Source organism: Schistocerca gregaria, chromosome 11 (genome assembly GCF_023897955.1).
Source record: "Schistocerca gregaria isolate iqSchGreg1 chromosome 11, iqSchGreg1.2, whole genome shotgun sequence".
Lineage (NCBI taxonomy): Eukaryota > Metazoa > Arthropoda > Insecta > Orthoptera > Acrididae > Schistocerca > Schistocerca gregaria.
Window position 1 is genome coordinate 124,074,273 of NC_064930.1, and position 19,011 is coordinate 124,093,283.

Sequence of the window (19,011 nt, forward strand, 5' to 3'; positions counted from 1 at the left end):
ACTGTTGAGAGGGGAGGAAATGATGTGGAGAAATGAAAATGTTGTTCCTAAACGATGTATCTACTCACTGTAAAACTTTCGAACATGCAGAGTAAATGAAGGATTTAAAAAAAAAGTTGTGTTCATTTGTTTTGGAGTGACAATCGTATTATGGTTTGCTATGTACATCAGGTGATCTTGATATCTACATGCCATGTATGTCTCAGCTGCTGTCACACTACTGTATAAGTTTGCTCCTGTCGGAGCTAGAGTCGACGTTAAATTTTTTGTTGGATTAGTTATACAGAGTGTTCGGAAATTTCTCATACAGACTGCTATGACACGCGGAGGAGAGTCAGTACTTAATATACTGAACAGGAACCAATTGCGGAAATGTAGCGTTTCCGTGCTACAGCCGTTTCAAAACATGTTTGCTAGGTAGTTATGCAACTTGGTATTCATGGGAGGAGGGAGAGGGGGTTACATCGGATCGGCTGATGTCAGTTGACGTCTATCCTACCCCTCTGACCTGGTTCGAGTCTCATTCACGTGTCTGAGTGTCAGGGCAACATGCTCGAGCACACGTTTGCAGAATACACCGACATGGTCCTTCTGAATGGCGAAGCGTGCAATAATCGAAGATCTGCTCATCGCCTTTATGAAGATCGTTATCCACAACGTCCATGGCACGGCCTTTTCGCCACAATTAAGCAACGGCTTCAGCAGGCGTGATTGTGGTGGTCCAAGAAAGCGTCGCACACCCTAAATGACAGAAGCTGTACTGCATTACGTTGCAGAGAACCCGTCAACGAACACACGAGCAATTTCTTTAGCTATAAATGAATCCAACTGTAAAACAAATGATGTACTCGATCAGGCCTAATCGGTTATCTCGCATGAAAAACAGCCCACGGTTTGCACTAAATTATGTTTACTTCAAACCTTGACCATGGTTTCTGCTATAATAATATAGCCTTCTTCAGAAATACACACTAATAACTGAAAAATGTCATAACCCAGCGGCTACGTCAAGAACAGTAAAATAACTTTAACAGACATAAGCCTGTTTCGAATACAAGTAAAATTACATATGGCACCGTATGTTCTCCGCTACTATCTCATCGGTTACTTGTTAAGGTGTTCGCGTTACCAACATGTTTTCAAACGGCTGTAGCACGGATTCCTGTTCAAAATATCATCTACTCACTCACGTCTGCAAGTCCTACAAGTTTGCAACTGCAATTTCCGAACAACCTGTATATGTAGATGTCGAAATATGAACGTTTATTTCGTAATGACGTTTCATAGCAGCTATATGGACAATTGCATCAGCGATCTTAAATGGCTACAGGCAGTTTAAAATGGTTAAAATGGCGCTTAGCACCATGGGACTTAACATCTGAGGTCATCAGCCCCTAGAACTTAGAACTACTTAAACCTAACTAACCTAACGACATCACACACATCCATGCCCGGGGCAGGATGCGAACCTGCGACCGTAGCGGTCGCGCAGTAGCAGACTGAAGCGCCTAGAACCGCTCGGCCACCACGGACGGACAGGCAGTTTGCTAGAGAATACCGAAGGAGCAAACTACCTGTAAATATATTAAACAGCACTGACGCAACTGTCAATATAGCTGCCACGAAAAGCCATTACAAAATAAACTTTCATAATTCGACAACTACACAAATTCTACTTATATACAGGGTGAGTCACTAATTATTGTCACCTTGAATAACTCCGAAAGTATGGTAGCTGGTGAAAAGTTTGTGGGACAAATGTTGCATGGGACAACGGGGGCCGTAATGTGACGTTGTTTTGTTGTTGCTAGGTGTGGTCGCGTCATAGATTTGGTCAACTTTGGTTTCTTTTTTAAATGGGATGCTATAGTTAGGTACTTATTACCTGATAGTGGCTATCGAGACGAATCCAATGATGAATGACAGTAAGGTCTTTCAAGGTCAACCAAGGTCACGAAGGTAGCATGAACGTCCATTTACAGATGGTATCGATGCAGGGCTCCAATCCTCTAATCATGGATTGAGTGGTATTCCTTCTCACTTCGGAACTATCGAAGCACATGCGGTCGGCCGCAGTGGCCGAGCGGCTCTAGGCGCTTCAGTCCGGAACCGCGTGACTGCTACGGTCGCAGGTTCGAATCCTGCCTCGGGCACGGGTGTGTGTGATGTCCTTAGGTTAGTTAGGTTTAAGTAGTTCTAAGTTCTAGGGGACTGATGACCTAAGATGTTAAGTCCCATAGTGCTCACAGCCATTTGAACCATTTGAAGCACATGCTCTGACAATTCTCTCTCGCATATCGTACAAATAGTAAATATTCCCGAATACGGCGTTTCCATTTAACGTGCCACTGACATGTAAACACCATTCGACGGTTTCGCAGTAAAACAGTAATAGGAACGGTAAGACGAGTATCGTCGAATCAAGCGAATGTGAATGATGTATTCCTTCAAAGAACAAGTCGATATGCTTCTCATTTACGAAAAATGCCAACCAAATTCAGTGAGAGCTAGAGACTCATACGCTGAAAGATATCCTCAACGTACTCACCCTGCACGTCGTACCTTTAAATATGTGTAGGATAAATTGAGAACAACTGGATCTTTAACGCATCGGAAACATATCCGGAAAAGGAAAGTTACTAACGAGGAAACGTAAACTAGTACTTTTGCCACTGTGGTTATAGATCCTTGTGTTAGTCCGCCTCAAATCGCAAGGGAATCTGGCATGAGCCAGAGTAGTGTTGTTTGTGTTCTGCATCGCCATAAATACCATCCTTACCATATCAGTCTCCACCAAGAATTAACTGCAACGGACTGTATGCGTCGCATTTAATTCTGGCGGTGGACTCAGTTTCAGATTCACAGGGACGACACATTTATTGATCTGAATTTATTTACTGACGAGGCTACATTCACGAACCATGCAATGTTAATTTGCGTAACATGCAATATTGGGCAACTGAAAATCCATGTTGGCTCCGGCAAGTTGCACACCGAAAACCGTGGTCGGTTAATGTATGGCGTGGGATTTTGAAGGACAGAATTATATGCCCCTGTTTCATCGAAGAAAAACTTATAGTAGGACGTACACCGCATTTCATCGAAGGAAATCTTAATTGGGAAGTACACCACGTTTCTGCAAGAAACATTAGGTCTGTTATTGGAAGAAATACCTTTAGGGACAAGGAATAGAATGTGGTATCAACACGATGGATGTCCGGCACATTTTTCGCTGATGGCTAGAAATGAGTTGCAGAGACAATTCCCAAATCGTTTGATTTGACGCGGAGGAGATGGGTCGTGGCCGGCTCGTTTGACCAGGCTTGACGCCTCTGGATTTTTTTCTTGTGGGGATTCGTAAAAGACATTGTTTATAAAGACGTTCCAACTACAACTGAAAATATGCTAGAGAGAACTGTCGCAGCATGAGCTTCGATAACTGCCGATGTGATAAGGAATACCACTCAATCCATGATGAGAAGATTGCAGCACTGCACTTATACCAATGGTGATCACTTCGAACACCTTCTGTAAATGCTATGGGATAATAAGTGCCAAACTATAGCATTCCGTTTGAATAAAGAAAGTTGACCTTCATAAGTCGGAAGCGACCTGTCTAGAAAAAAAAAGTTCAAATGTGTGTGAAATCTTATGGGCCTCAACTACTAAGGTCATCAATCCCTAAGCTTATACACTACTTAACCTAAATTATCCTAAGGACACACACACACACACTCATGCCCGAGGGAGGACTCGAACCTCCGCCGGGACCAGCCGCACGGTCCATGACTGCAGCGCCTGAGACCGCTCGCCTAATCCCGCGCGGCTAGCAACAAAAAACCAACGTGATATTATGGCCCTCATTGGCCGCTCCATCTTTTGTCCCACATACTTTCGGAGTTATTCTTGGTGGCAATAGTTAGTGACTCACCGGTGTAACTGCATATATGTGGTGATGTGATGGCTGTGTTTCCGGACATGTTCCATACAAAAAGATACGGCCAAACTTACAGGAAACATTCCTCACACACGAAGAAAGAAAATATGTTTTGTAGAATTCCTGATGCGCTGATGCAGCCCTGGAGAATGCCGTATTCTATCAGAGCCGTCCACAATACGAGCACGAAAAGTCTCTCCATTTGGTACCGGGGATGGGTAGACAAGAGCTTTCAAATGCCCCCATAAATGAAAGTCGAGAGGGTTGAGGTCAGGAGAGCGTGGAGGCCACGGAATTGGTCCGCCTCTACCAATCCGTCGGTCACCGGATCTGTTGTTGAGAAGCGTACGAACACTTCGAGTGAAATGTGCAGGAGCTCCATCGTGCATGAACCACATGTTGTGTCGTACTTGTAAAGGCACATATTCTATCAGCACAGGTAGAGTATCCCGTATGAAATCGTGATAAAGTGCTCCATTGAGCGTAGGTGGAAGAACATGGGGCCCAATCGAGACATCACCAACAATGCCTGCCCAAACGTTCACAGAAAATCTGTGTTGATGACGTGATTGCACAATTGCGTGCGGATTCCCGTCAGCCCACACATGTTGATTGAGAAAATTTACAATTTGATCACGTTGGAATGAAGCCTCATCCGTAAAGAGAACATTTGCTCTGAAATGAGGATTGACACATTGTTGGATGAACCATTCGCAGAAACGTACCCGTGGAGGCCAATCAGCTGCTGATAGTGCGTGCACACGCTGTACACGGTACGGAAACAACTGGTTCTCCCGTAGCACTCTCCATACAGTGACGTGGTCAACGTTACCTTGTACAGCAGCAACTTCTCTGACGCTGACATTAGGGTTATCGTCAACTGAACGAAGAATTTCCTCGTCCATTGCAGGTGTCCTCGTCGTTCTAGGTCTTCCCCAGTCGCGAGTCATAGGCTGGAATGTTCCGTGCTCCGTAAGACGCCGATCAATTGCTTCTAACGTCTTCCTGTTGGGACACCTTCGTTCTGGAAATCTGCCTCGACACAAACGTACCACGCCTCGGCTATTGCCCCGTGCTAATCCGTACATCAAATGCCAACTCCGCATTTGTAGACATTGCACTGACTGCAAAACCACGTTCGTGATGAACACTAACCTGTTGATGCTACGTACTGATGTGCTCGATGCTAGTACTGTAGAGCAATGAGTCGCATGTCAACACAAGCACCGAAGTCAACATTACCTTCCTTCAATTGGGCGAACTGGCGGTGAATCGAGAAAGTACAGTCCATACTGACGAAATTCAAATGAGCTGTAACATGGAAATTAAGCGTTTCCGGACACATGTCCACATAACATCTTTTCTTTATTTGTGTGTGAGGAATGTTTTCTGAAAGTTTGGCCGTACCTTTTTGTAACACCCTGTATATTGCAGGTACACACCAGGCCAGGCTTGAATTCTTTCGACAATTGACGAAATGCCGCGATCAGTATGGATAATGGGCAATGGGCACTACGTTAGTAGTGTGTGGATAAGTTGAGAATTTCGACCAGAAGGAAGGTGCACTGGGGTAGTCCGTGAGGTTGGTATGACAACGTTGTCTGGATGAGTGGTCAAAGCAGCTGCCCAATAAGCAGAATCCCGGGTTCAACTCCCCGTCGAGCACATAAGTTCCAACTTTCCTCACTGATTTAAATCAGCGGTTATTGGCAGCAAACGTCATTAATTCTTTTGTTTCTTAATCCAGCTGCAGCTTTGTCTCCTGCTGTTACACGAAAAGGAGCATAACACGTCAACCGAATAAGCGTTGGAATTGTAGGGGTATATTTCCGTTACTTCGGATGGCTTTGCTGCCTTCTCTGCAGTTGCCGTATAGAAGTTCAATAGTTAACAAGTGTACCATCAGATCCCACCACGTAACGCGCACAAATTTGCTACCATGTGGACTAGGAAGCGATGTCATTTAGTTCTTCATTTGTGTGGCTGTAGTCCGAAGTTGCTTTATAATACGTAAGGGTATTTTTGATCAGTCTTTGCAACTACAAAAATGTGTGATTTTTTTTCACCAGACGCATTTCGCTTTATTGAGGCAAAGCATCATCAGTGGTCTTTAATTAAGTTTATTTACATTTTGATTTGCTTTCTGGATCGAAAAAAGTTCGTTAAGAATAGGTTGGTTTGTACTTACAGTGATTTTTCGATCTAAAAGGCAAATCAAAATGTAAACAAACTTAATTACAGACCACATTATGCTTTACCTCAATAAAGCGAAACGCGTCTGATGAAAAAAAATCACGTATTTTTGCAGATGCCACGACGGTTCAAAAATAGCTCCGTGAATGTCGTTTAGACTCAACAGCCAATAAATGAAACTGCAGTGACTGTTTACTTAAGACCCCTTAAATGTGGGTGTAGGTTTCGAAAGTAACGAAAATGCGTTACACCTGAATACCAAAAGGAATAGGCAACGACCTTGCCGCAGTGGATACACCGGTTTCCGTGAGATCACCGAAGTTACGCGCTGTCGGGCATGGTCGGTACTTGGATGGGTGACCATCCAGGCAACCATGCGCTGTTGCCATTTTTCGGGGTGCACTCAGCCTCGTGTTGCCAATTGAGGAGTTACTCGACCGAATGGTAGCGGCTTCTGTCAAGAATACCATCATAACGACTAGGAGAGCGGTGTGCTGACCCCATGCCCCTCCAATCTGCATCCTCCACTGAGGATGACACGGCGGTCGGATGGTCCCGGTTGGCCACTTGTGGTCTGAAGACGGAGTGCTTAGTGTGGTGTCGTGAGTATTAAAATAAGAATTTATGAGTGGTTTGGAGGACTTAACGTGAACTAAGGGAGAAGAAATAGATAACATTCCATCGGAATTTCTAAAATCATCGATGGAAGTGAGAAGAAAAAGAGTATTCACGTTGCTGCGCAGAATGTGTGAGACCGGCAATAAACCGTCAGACTTTCGAAATACTGTACGAGCCGACTAGTGTGAGAAATATCGCACAATCAGCTTAACAACTCATGCAACTAAGTCGCTGACATTAATAATATATAGAAGCACGGATAATAAAATTACTAATCAGTTAGGTGATGAGCAGTTTGGCTTTAGGAACGGTAAAGGCACCAGGGAGGCAATTCTGACGTTGTGGTTGATAATGGAAGCAAGACTGAAGAAAAGACAAGACACCACATTCTTAGGACTGGTAGACCTGGAAAAAGTTCCCGACATTGTAAAATGGTGTAAGATGTTTGAAATCCTGAGACAAATTGTGTCAAACTCTAGTGAAAGACCGGTAATACACCGGGTGTCAAAAAGTCAGTATAAATTTGAAAACTTAATAAACCACTGAATAATGTAGATAGAGAGGTAAAAATTGACACAAATGCTTGGAATGACATGGGATTTTATTAGAACAAAAAAACTATTGCTAGACGCTTGAGAGATCTCTTTCGCGCGTTTTTTGGTGATGATCGTGTGCTCAGCCGCCACTTTCGTCACGCTTGGCCTCCCAGGTCCCCAGACCTCAGTCCGCGCGATTATTGGCTTCTTGGGTTACCTGAAGTCGCAAGTATATCGTGATCGACTGACATCTCTAGGGATGCTGAAAGACAACATCCGACGCCAATGCCACACCGTAACTCCGGACATGCTTTACAGTGCTGTTCACAACATTATTTCTCGACTACGGCTATTGTCGAGGAATGATGATGGACATATTGAGCATTTCCTGTAAACAGCATCATCTTTGCTTTGTCTTACTTTGTTATGCTAATTATTGCTATTCTGATCAGATGAAGCGCCATATGTCGGACATTTTTGAACTTTTGTATTTTTTTGGTTCTAAGAAAACCCCATGTCATTCCAAGCCTGTGTGTCAATTTGTACCTCTATATCTATATTATTCCGTGATTTATTCAGTTTTCAAATTTATACTGACTTTTTGATCACCCGGTACAATATGTACAAGAGCAAAGACGGAATAATAAGAGTGGACGACCAATAACGGATTCAAAAGGGTTCCGTCTATACTCTTAAGAAGGCATGATGGAAATGAAAGACAGGTTCAAGAGTAGAATTAAAAGTCAAGGTGACAGGACATCAGCGATAAGATTCGCTGATGACATTGCTGTCCTCAGTAAAGGCGAAGAAGAATTACAGGATCTGCTGAATGGCATGAACAATCTAATCAGTACAGAATGTGGACTGAGAGTAAATCGAAGCAAGAGGTAGGTAATGAGAAATAGCAGAAATAAGTTACCGATGAGCTTAACGTCAGAATTAGTGATAAGTAGAGGAAGTTAGGGAATTCTACTTCCTAGGCAGCAAAACAACCTAATGATTTGCATGTAGTGAGTGAAAATATGCGGTGTGTTTCGTAATAAATAGCCAAAATACACGTGAACGTACGCTATAATAGAAGCATTAGAGTTACAGGAATCGCCAGGTAAACGTCACGGATTTTTTTTAAAGAATCGGGCTACCACATATAAAACAGCTTTGAACATCAGGTTACTTTAGAAACGAGTTAATGTATTAAATATTTAACGTTAGGCGTGTGAAACCTTTATGATTGAAGACGCAAAACCCTAATTATGTTAGTTTTATTACAAGCTGCGACATCGTCGCGAAAAAACAGTGACCCATATATGTAATAAGTTTCCTTTAATTTTCGTCTATGGTCACAAACTTTTTGTTAACAGATTACCGGTTTCGGTCTTTAATGACCATCATCAGATCTGTTTCATAAAAAAATTCACTTAAGTCCTAATGTACTGCAGCCATAGTGTCATCGTAATGATGATGCCACTATGGCTGCAGTACATTAGGACTTTGTTTTTATGAAACAGATCTGATGATGGTCATTAAAGACCGAAACCGGTAATTCGTTAACTCTTTGAGGGGCAGGTAAACACCACTAAAATTTACCCTAGTAGGGCAATAAAAATTATTTGCAAATTTCAAATTTCTTTTACTTGTAACACATTTGTTTTATTGTCTTGACTTTTTTTATACATTGAGTTTGTAAAAACTCACTTAAACGACAACAAAATATTAACATTAAATGTGGTCGCTACAGGTAACCAGCACCCCATTACATTATACAAATTCGATATTTGGTGGTTGAACTTAGAAATAACCAGTTTTTAATTTTTTTGGTATCTCTTGAAACATTTCTTGCCTATTCTCGGACACAAAGGTAGTTTGCACACTGAACACATCCACACTTTTCGCACTGGATTTTTCTTTGAACTGCAAACTGCGGATCTTCTAGATGATGAGTGAATTGGTTGTTGTTTACTGCTTTCGTAGAGAATACTTTCGTCTACGTATGGTTTGTGTGATTTGATCTGGGTTGCTATAATACTTTGGGATACAGAAGCAAAATTAGCTGCCAACAAGATTTTGTTTACCTCTCTACGGAACTCTTTATTGGAGAACTGCTCATTTCGACTTCTTTGTGCATAATGGACGCATTTATCACACTGCATTCCAAATTGAAAGACAATCTCATCCACCATTTCAAAAAATGGCTCTGAGCACTATGGGACTCCTGTGGTCATCAGTCCCCTAGAACTTAGAACTACTTAAACCTAACTAACCTAAGGACATCACACACATCCATGCCCGCGGCAGGATTCGAACCTGCGACCGCAGCAGTCGCGAGGTTCCGGACTGAGCGCCTAGAACCGCGAGACCACCGCGGCCGGCCATCCACCATTTCTTGCTTTTTCTGTCAATAGCATAGTCTGACTTTAGTCGATCAAAATTATCCACATAGTTCATACTGGAATTGTAGTCTTTCAATACAACTCGACAAGTGATATTGGTTATTGTTCCACATTTCATTTTTCGAGTTACTGTGGACACATCTGATGGTGAATGACAAGTTGAAATCAAGTTGACTGCCCTGTTATCTTTCCATGTACAGATTACTATGCCATCATTGCTTATTTTGTAATCGAATTCCCCGCTTTCCAGTTCCTTTTCCTCCTCGAGTTTTGCTATGTTTTTTCCTTCTGAGATTTATTGTTCCACAAGCGTACACACCATTGGATTTTAGGTCCTTGAACAGATCATACGACGTAAAATAATTGTCCATGAAAATAATATGATTCTTTCCATGAAGACAACTGGTTAAATTTAGAACCACATGATTGCACAGAAGACAAGAAATTGCACAGCTTGTCGTCATTGAGCCGGCCGCGGTGGCCGTGCGGTTCTAGGCGCTTCAGTCCGGAACCGCGCAACTGCTACGGTCTCAGGTTCGAATCCTGACTCGGGCATGGATGTGTGTGATGTCCTTAGGTTAGTTAGGTTTAAGTAGTTCTAAGTTCTAGGGGACTGATGACCTCAGATGTTAAGTCGCATAGTGCTCAGAGCCATTTGAACCATTTCTTTGTCGTCATTGAGGGGTCATTTCCATCACTGCCAACACTGCTGTCACTAGAAGATATTTCTTCAAATAAAATTCGGTAACCTTCGTCCTCAGTTATTCCTTTTTGGCTAGAGCAGAAGGGTGGTGGTTAGCAGCACTAACCACTCAGAAACTTGTCTGTAAAACATGGAAAATTCTAGAATGAGATTTTCACTCTGCAGCGGAGTGTGCGCTGATATGAAACTTCCTGGCAGATTAAAACTGAAGTTTGTAAGGTAGGAGACGAGGTACTGGCAGAAATAAAGCTGTGAGTACCGTGCGTGAGTCGTGCTTCGGTAGCTCAGTTGGTAGAGCACTTGCCCGCGAAAGGCAAAGGTCCCGAGTTCGAGTCTCGGTCGGGCATACAGTTTTAATCTGCCAGGAAGTTTTATGGAAAATTCTATTTCAATTTAAAGTTACCTTACACGTAGACTTCTATGTGTTCAACACATTAATATAAGCAATCAGTTACCAAAAATAGTCGTATAAAGAAGAGCTACAGAGACTACTGCACGCCGCCTTCAAGAACAGTGCCAACAATGAAGAAGTATCAACTATTGTTCTGAATACGCGGCCAAAATTCTCGAAGAAGACCTGCGCTGACATCTAGCGACATTTTAGGCAACAATTAGGTGGTTGGCAGAGAGACTACTGGCCCCTGACCGGTAAAGGGAGAAAATATTGTGTGGTTAGCCACAGTGACCACAAACCGTCTACGTATGTTGTTAGTTACACTTTTGCCTGCCCTTCAAAGAGCTAACAAAAAGTTTGTGATCATTGACGTAAATTAAAGGAAACTTATTACTTTTATTAGTTTCGGATTATTCACCTGCAGAGTACTGAAAACGTTTGTATTGCGCTTAACGTTAGCTGGAAGTCACTAAAAGCTCTCACAAGGGAACCTCCCCATCGCACCCCCCTCAGATTTAATTATAAGTTGGCACAGTGGATAGGCCTTGAAAAACTGAACACAGATCAGTCGAGAAAACAGGAAGAAGTTGTGTGGAACTGTGAAAAAAAATAAGCAAAATATACAAACTGAGTAGTCCATAGGTAAGATAGGCAACATCAAGGACAGTGCGAGCTCAGGAGCGCCGTGGTCCCGTGGTTTGCGAGAGCAGCTGCGGAACGAGAGGTCCTTGGTTCAAATATTCCCTCGAGTGAAAAGTTTACTTTCTTTATTTCCGCAAAGTTATGATCTGTCCGTTCGTTCACTGACGTCTCTGTTCACTGTAACAAGTTTAGCGCCTGTGTTTCGCGACCGCACCGCAAAACCGTGCGATTAGTAGATGAAAAGACGTGCCTCTCCAATGGGAAACGAAAACATTTGATCGCAAGGTCATAGGTCAACCGATTCCTCCACAGGAAAACACGTCTGATATATTCTATACGACACTGGTGACGGCATGTGCGACACATGACAGGAATATGTTGTCGACCCGCCTAACTTGTGCACTTGGTGAATGGGTAAAAAGATTCTTCTACCTTGCCCGATTTAGATTTTGTTGTGGGTGTGATAATCACTCCCAAGAAAGTGATGAAAACATAAGAGTTTGTCCCATAAACTGCAACAAATGAATGCAACAGCTTCACAGTCGCACAGTTTTCCCTGTGCTCTATCAAAGCATGTGTTTTTAACGTTTTCAAAGTTTTCCGTGTGTAGACCGTCAAATCCCGCATATGTCCAAGCAAATCTGAACATGTCATGGAATTTTGGAGAGCGAAGTTGATTATGTGTGAGTGCTTGAACTTTGATAATTGTCTGAAAATAAAAAATTAAACTTTTCACTCCAGAGAAGACTTGAACCAAGGACCTTCCGTTCCGCAGCTGCTCACGCTCACCACGGGACCACGGCGCTCCTGAGCTTACAGTATCCTTGATGTTGCATATCTTGCGCATGGACTACTCAGTTTGTATATTTTGGTTATTTTTTTCATAGTTCCACACAACTTCTTCCTGTTTTCTCGATTGATCTGTGTTCAGTTTTTCAACGCCTATCTTCTGTGCAAACTAAATCTGAGGGCGGTGCGATGGGGAGGTTCCCTTGTCAGTCTCAAGTACTCGATGACATAGCGTGGGCAGTTTGCACTCAGTTTTAAGCCGTCGACACTGGCACAGATTCACCTCCGGCGGGAGTTTGAAACAGGACGTCAAAAATTGATTTTAAAATCGATTTTTCGAAAATACCATCATTTTGTAGCGCGCGTCTTTCTGAAGACTTTGACACATAAAACATACGCGTTCGAGGAAATGTAAGACATGTTATTTGGTCCTAAGTGTCCTAGAGTGGAATGCCATACCCCCTTCACACAGCATTCTGCTATGGTACGTCACTGCGTTTCGCTCTGTGGAATTCAAGCGCGTATACTTTGTAATGGAAGCCATCGAAACTGTATTTAGGACAGCGGAAATTAAAATGTCGTCTTCTGGTGGTTCTCCTGTTCCCAGACGGCCGCTTTGACATCCTGCAACTCATTAAAAAAAAAAAAAAGACTCGCAATTAATACTGGGTGGGATTATTTGTGACTGGGAGAATAAGAACTCTTCAGAAAATTTGCACTCTTTATTGCCTGTTAGCTAATAACTTTGTCTTTGATATGACATAAAATTAAATGTAGGTAACATAAAAGCAGTAAAGACAAGAGACAAGAAAGACAGTACACATTTCTTCAGTCTTTAGGTCTCAGCTTTTTATTTTCTCTCTCTCTAACCTTGCTACGCCTTTACACGGCGTGCTGTCCTTTCTGCGAAAGAATCTATTACGTCACCGAGGTTCGTCGAACGTATTGCTAGATGAAAAATTAAAATGTCGTTATCTAATATTGAAAAAGCTGTTAAAAGAGCTGGTCTGATTTCTCGATTTGGTTGCATCTGTTTTCTTACTGTCTGCCAGATAAATAGTACAACAGGTTTTGCATGTCAGGTCCGCCAGTTATGCAAAATACCGTTTTTTCTCAGTACGCAAACACGTTTCGGCACCACTGCGCCGTCATCAGTGGGTTTTCGTTTTTTATTTATTTTCACTGTGTTCTGGTGTAGTGAAAAAGTACTTTACTTCGTTATTTGTGGAAAATACTCTCTATAGTTACTTATGCATCACAACATCTCAGCATGACGTTGAGAATGGAAGCGGTTGCTACACGAAAACACGACAAGCTACCTGTAGTAATTAACACAAAAGTGGTCCAGAAAGTTCATGTACAGCAAATGTAAAAAAATAAATAGGAAAACGAAAACCCACTGATGATGGCACAGTGGTGACGAAACATGTTTGGGTACTGAGAAAAACGGTGTTTTGCATAACTGGCGGACCTCACATCCAAAAAATTTTTTAACTGCAAACACGGCCAATGCAAGCAGCTGCATATCAAAAGATGGACAGTACAGCAGTTGTAGCACGCTCAAATAAGTGAGACTGTTTCGGCACAAATGGTCATTTTTACCAACCTTTTTTCTATAAATACAACAACAGAATTTGATTCACAAAGTACCAATATCAAGTGACTATTAGGCCCACTACAAGTAAAACGTTTTATGTCAGAAAGTAGTTTCACATTTCATTCATATTCTCCAGTTTTTCAAGCATGACATCGAAAAGTAATAGTACTAATTTTTATATAAATTTGGAATCATCATATTCTTCCATATAATTTGTGTGATATCCCTGTTTCTTCTCCTTCCTTTTTCTAACCATATCGTCGTCACTGATTCTGTAACTCTTCCTGCCATCGTAAAAACTCATGCTCTGCTTAACTCTACACTAACCCTGCCACAATCACCAGTTCAGTTTATCCGCCGTTTATTCTCGCGGTTAGGCGTTATTACGTGTTCGTACAAGGCGTTTTCCGCGCTGTTCCCAGAATAGAACTTACGGGGCTGCTAACCAGGGGCTGCACAACTGGCCCTTAGTAGTTTAGCGATCTGGCAAAATTTTCTGTCAAAATTTCATTTACTCGGATATACCGAGGAGATAATACATTACTGGCCATTAAAATAGTTATACCAAGAAGAAATGCAGGTGATAAACGGGTATTCATGGGACAAATATTATACTAGAACTGACATGTGATTACATTTTCACGCAATTTGGGTGCATAGGTCCTGGGAAATCAGTAACCAGAACACCCACCTCTGGCCGTAATAACGGCCTCGATACGCCTGGGCATTGAGTCAAACAGAGCTCGGATGGCGTGTACAGGTACAGCTGCCCGTGCAGCTTCAACACGAAACCACAATTCATCAGGAGTAGTGACTGGAGTATTGTGACGAGCCAGTTGCTCGGCCACCATTCACCAGACGTTTTAAATTGGTGAGGGATCTGGAAAATGTGCTGTCCAGGGCAGCAGTCGAACATTTTCTGTGTCCAGAAAGGCCCATACAGGACCTGCAACATGCAGTGATGCATTATCCCGATGAAATGTGGGGTTTCGCAGGGATCGAATGAAGGGTAGAGCCACGTCTGAAATGTAACGTCCAGTGTTCAAAATGGCGTCAATGCGAACAAGAGGTGAGCGAGACATGTAACCAATGGCACCCAATACCACCACGCCGGGTGATACGCCAGTATGGCGATGACGAATACACGCTTCCAATGTGCGTTCACCGCGATGTCGCCAAACACGGATGCGACCATCGTGATGCTGTAAACAGAACCTGGATTCATCCGAGAAATTGAGGTTTTGCCACTCGTGCACCCAGGTTCGTCGTCGAGTACACCATCGCAGGCGCTCCTGTTTGTGACGCAGCGTCAAGGGTAACCGCAGCCACGGTCTCCGAGCTGATAGTCTGTGCTGCTGCAAACGTCGTCGAACTGTTCGTGCAGATGGTTGTTGTCTTGCAAACGTCTCCATCTGTTGACGCAGGGATCGAAATGTGGCTGCACGATCCGTTACAGCCGTGCGGATAAGATGCCTGTCATCTCGACTGCTAGTGATAAGAGGCCGTTTTGATCCAGCACGGCGTTCCGTATTACCCTCCTGAACCCACCGATTCCATTGGATCTCGACCAACGCGAGCAGCAGTGTCGCGATACGAAAAACAGCAATCGCGATAGGCTACAATCCGACATTTATCAAAGTCGGAAACGTGATGGTACGCATTTCTCCTCCTTACACGAGGCACAACAACAACGTTTCACCAGACAACGCCGGTCAACTGCTGTTTGTGTGTGAGAAATCGGTTGGAAACTTTCTTCTTGTCATCACGTTGTAGGTGTCGCCACCGGCGCCAACCTTGTGTGAATGCTCTGGTGGTGTAGCAATTTTAATGGCCAGTAGTGTATGTAATCTTTCTCACCTGTTATCCCTGTTGGTGGTTTATTTCCACTCTGGTAGTGTGAATCGATGGATTTCGCTAATAATTATGACACTGATGGTTCGCACACGCAGTCAACTACATAAATAAAAAGCGATTGGCAATCACCCGTTCGGGTTTATTCGGCTCCGTTCGTATATTTCAGTCCCCTTTAGTCTGCGGGAAAGCTTTTTTATTTCTAGATGCGACGGGGATTCCCATGGTAGAGGTATCTCGTACACTACGCACGCATTCAAAAATCTATTTATGAGTCGTTCCGAAATCAACTTACAATGTGTTCAAAAATATGCAACAACCGGCTGGTACGCGGTCCAAAATTATGTGAATAATCGATAGGCGAACGTGCGATGGATGCTAGGCGCTTTGGTGGAACAAAGTTTTTTTTCTTCAAAAATATGAATTTTGGCAGCAGTTGGGTTGGAGCGTGCATTGTGGATTACGTGCCCAAACCGTGACTATGTCCAAGGGGACAGGTAATCCCGCCGCTGACTGTTTCTCGTATCGGAGACTGGCACTGAATGCGGCGTCATAGTAATCCACTTCGGGTGCTTATCGTGCTTCCAACGAAATGGCCTTGTGGTTTGCTGCGGAACTGGCATTGTGCCTGCTACTTGTTAATTCATGTTCGTTACAGGTGGCTTTTTTTTTTTTTTTTTTTTTTTTTTTTCCTGAGGAGCCAAAGAAACTGGTACACCTGGATATATAGAGAAGGGCATACGTGACCACGCAAAAGTGCCGCAACACGACGTGGAATGGAATCGAGGCGGCCGCGGTGGTCTCGCGGTTCTAGGCGCGCAGTCCGAAATCGTGCGACTGCTACGGTCGCAGGTTCGAATCCTGCCTCGGGCATGGATGTGTGTGATGTTCTTAGGTTAGTCAGGTTTAAGTAGTTCTAAGTTCTAGGGGACTGATGACCATAGCAGTTGAGTCCCATAGTGCTCAGAGCCATTTGAACCATTTTTGAATGGAATCGACTAATGTGTGAAGTAGTGCTGGAGGGAACAGACACCATGAATCCTGCAGGGGTGTCCATAAATCCGTAAGAGTACGAGGGGGTGGAGGTCCCAGATATGCCCAATAATGTTCGTGTCTGGCTAGTTTGGTGGCCAGCGGGATTGTTTAAACTCAGAAGAGTGTTCCTACTAGCAATTCTGGGCGTGTAGGGTGTCGCATTGTCCTGTTGGAATCACCCTAGTACGTGAGAATGCACAGTGGACACGAATGGATGCAGGTGATCAGACAGGATGGTTACGTACGTGTCACCTGTCAGGGTCGTATCTGGACGTATCAGGGCTCCCATATCACTCCAACTGCACACGCTCCCACACTATTACACAGCCTCCGTCAGCTTGAACAGTCCCCTGCTGAGACGCAGTGTTCATGGATTCGTGAGGTTGTTTTCATACCCGTATACGTCCATCCGCTCGATGCAATTTGAAACGACACTCGTCCGACCAGGCAACGTGTTTCCAGTCATCAACAGTCTAATTGTCGGTGTTGACGGGTCCAGGCGAGGCGTGAAGCTTTGTGTCGTGCAGTCATCCAGGGTACACGAGTGGGCCTTCAGCTCCAAAAGCCCATGTCGGTGATGTTTCGCTGGATGATTCGCACGCTGACACTTGTTGATAGCCAAGGATTGAAATCTGCAGAAGTGTTGTAGTTCTGTCACGTTGAACGATTCTCTTCAATCGACGTTGGTTCTGTTCTTACAGGATCTTTTCTGGCCGCAGCGATGTCGGAAATTTGATACTTTACCGGATTCCTAATATTCACGGTATACTCGTGAAATGGCCGTACCGGATAATCTGCACTTCCTCGCTACCTCAGAAATGGTGTGTTTTAATCGCTCGTGCGCCGACTGTAACAGCACGATCAAACTGACTTAAATCTTGATAACCTGCCATTTTAGCAGCAGTAACCGACCTAACAACTGCGCCACACGCTTGTTGTCATATATAGGAGTTTCCGACCGCAGCACCGTATTCTGCCTGTTTACATGTCTCTGTATTTGAATACGCATTGCTATACCAGTTTCTCTGGCGCTTCAGTGTATATGCCTGTTTGCAATATTTCTTTTGTTTAATACTAATGATACTGTTTCTCTTGAAGAACTGATATTAATGCACCATAATTAAATGCTATTCTGTCTTTCTTGTAATGCTTTTAATGGTATCATTTAACGGACAAACAGAGTGGGCGACTATAGCATAGGGTAGCTGTACCTCTGTCAAGTTTTTTACTATTATTACCTTGGAATACAGAGAAGTTGCCAAGTCATTTCAGGGAGGACGTTACTGTTACGCATCAATGGATTCGTCCCGATAACCACTATCAGAAAATAAGTACCAAACTATAGCACACGATTTGAAAAAAAGTACCTTCATATCTGTGAGGCGACCCCAACAACAAAAAATCAACGTCATATTATGGCTCCTGCTGTCCCATGCAACATTTGCCCTACAAACTTGGCAATAGTTAATGGCTCACACTCCTGTAAATGGAAAAAAGAACACATTGACACCGGTGTGTCAGACCCACCATACTTGCTCCGGACACTGCGAGAGGGCCGTACAAGCAATGATCACACGCACGGAACAGCGGACACACCAGGAACCGCAGTGTTGGCCGTCGAATGGCGCTAGCTGTGCAGCATTTGTGCACCGCCGCCGTCAGTGTCAGCCAGTTTGCCGTGGCATACGGAGCTCCATCGCAGTCTTTAACACTGGTAGCATGCCACGACAGCGTGGACGTGAACCGTATGTGCAGTTGACGGACTTTGAGCGAGGGCGTATAGTGGGCATGCGGGAGGCCGGATGGACGTACCGCCGAATTGCTCAACACGTGGGGCGTGAGATCTCCACAGTACATCGATGTTGTCGCCAGTGGTCGGCGGAAGGTGCACGTGCCCGTCGACCTGGGACCGGACCGCAGCGACGCACGGATGCATGCCAAGACCGTAGGATCCTACGCAGTGCCGTAGGGGACCGCACCGCCACTTCCCAGCAAATTAGAGACACTGTTGCTGCTGGGGTATCGGCGAGGACCATTCGCAACCGTCTCCATGAAGCTGGGCTACGGTCCCGCACACCGTTAGGCCGTCTTCCGCTCACGCCCCAACATCGTGCAGCCCGCCTCCAGTGGTGTCGCGACAGGCGTGAATGGAGGGACGAATGGAGACGTGTCGTCTTCAGCGATGAGAGTCGCTTCTGCCTTGGTGCCAATGATGGTCGTATGCGTGTTTGGCGCCGTGCAGGTGAGCGCCACAATCAGGACTGCATACGACCGAGGCACACAGGGCCAACACCCGGCATCATGGTGTGGGGAGCGATCTCCTACA

General features: G+C 44.1%; 1 protein-coding gene, 1 non-coding gene and 1 pseudogene across 2 annotated transcripts in view; 2 read left to right on the forward strand and 1 right to left on the reverse strand.

Moving 5' to 3' along the window:
* The window catches only part of LOC126295059 (voltage-gated potassium channel subunit beta-2-like), a 1,105,917-nt gene that overhangs the window by 216,571 nt on the left and 870,335 nt on the right, over nt 1-19,011 (reverse strand). The window lies entirely within an intron of this gene.
* Nucleotides 6,401-6,518, forward strand: LOC126295549 (5S ribosomal RNA; annotated as a pseudogene).
* Trnas-cga (transfer RNA serine (anticodon CGA)) lies at nt 10,650-10,724 on the forward strand. The gene has a single exon. It is a non-coding gene; the product is annotated as a tRNA-Ser (tRNA).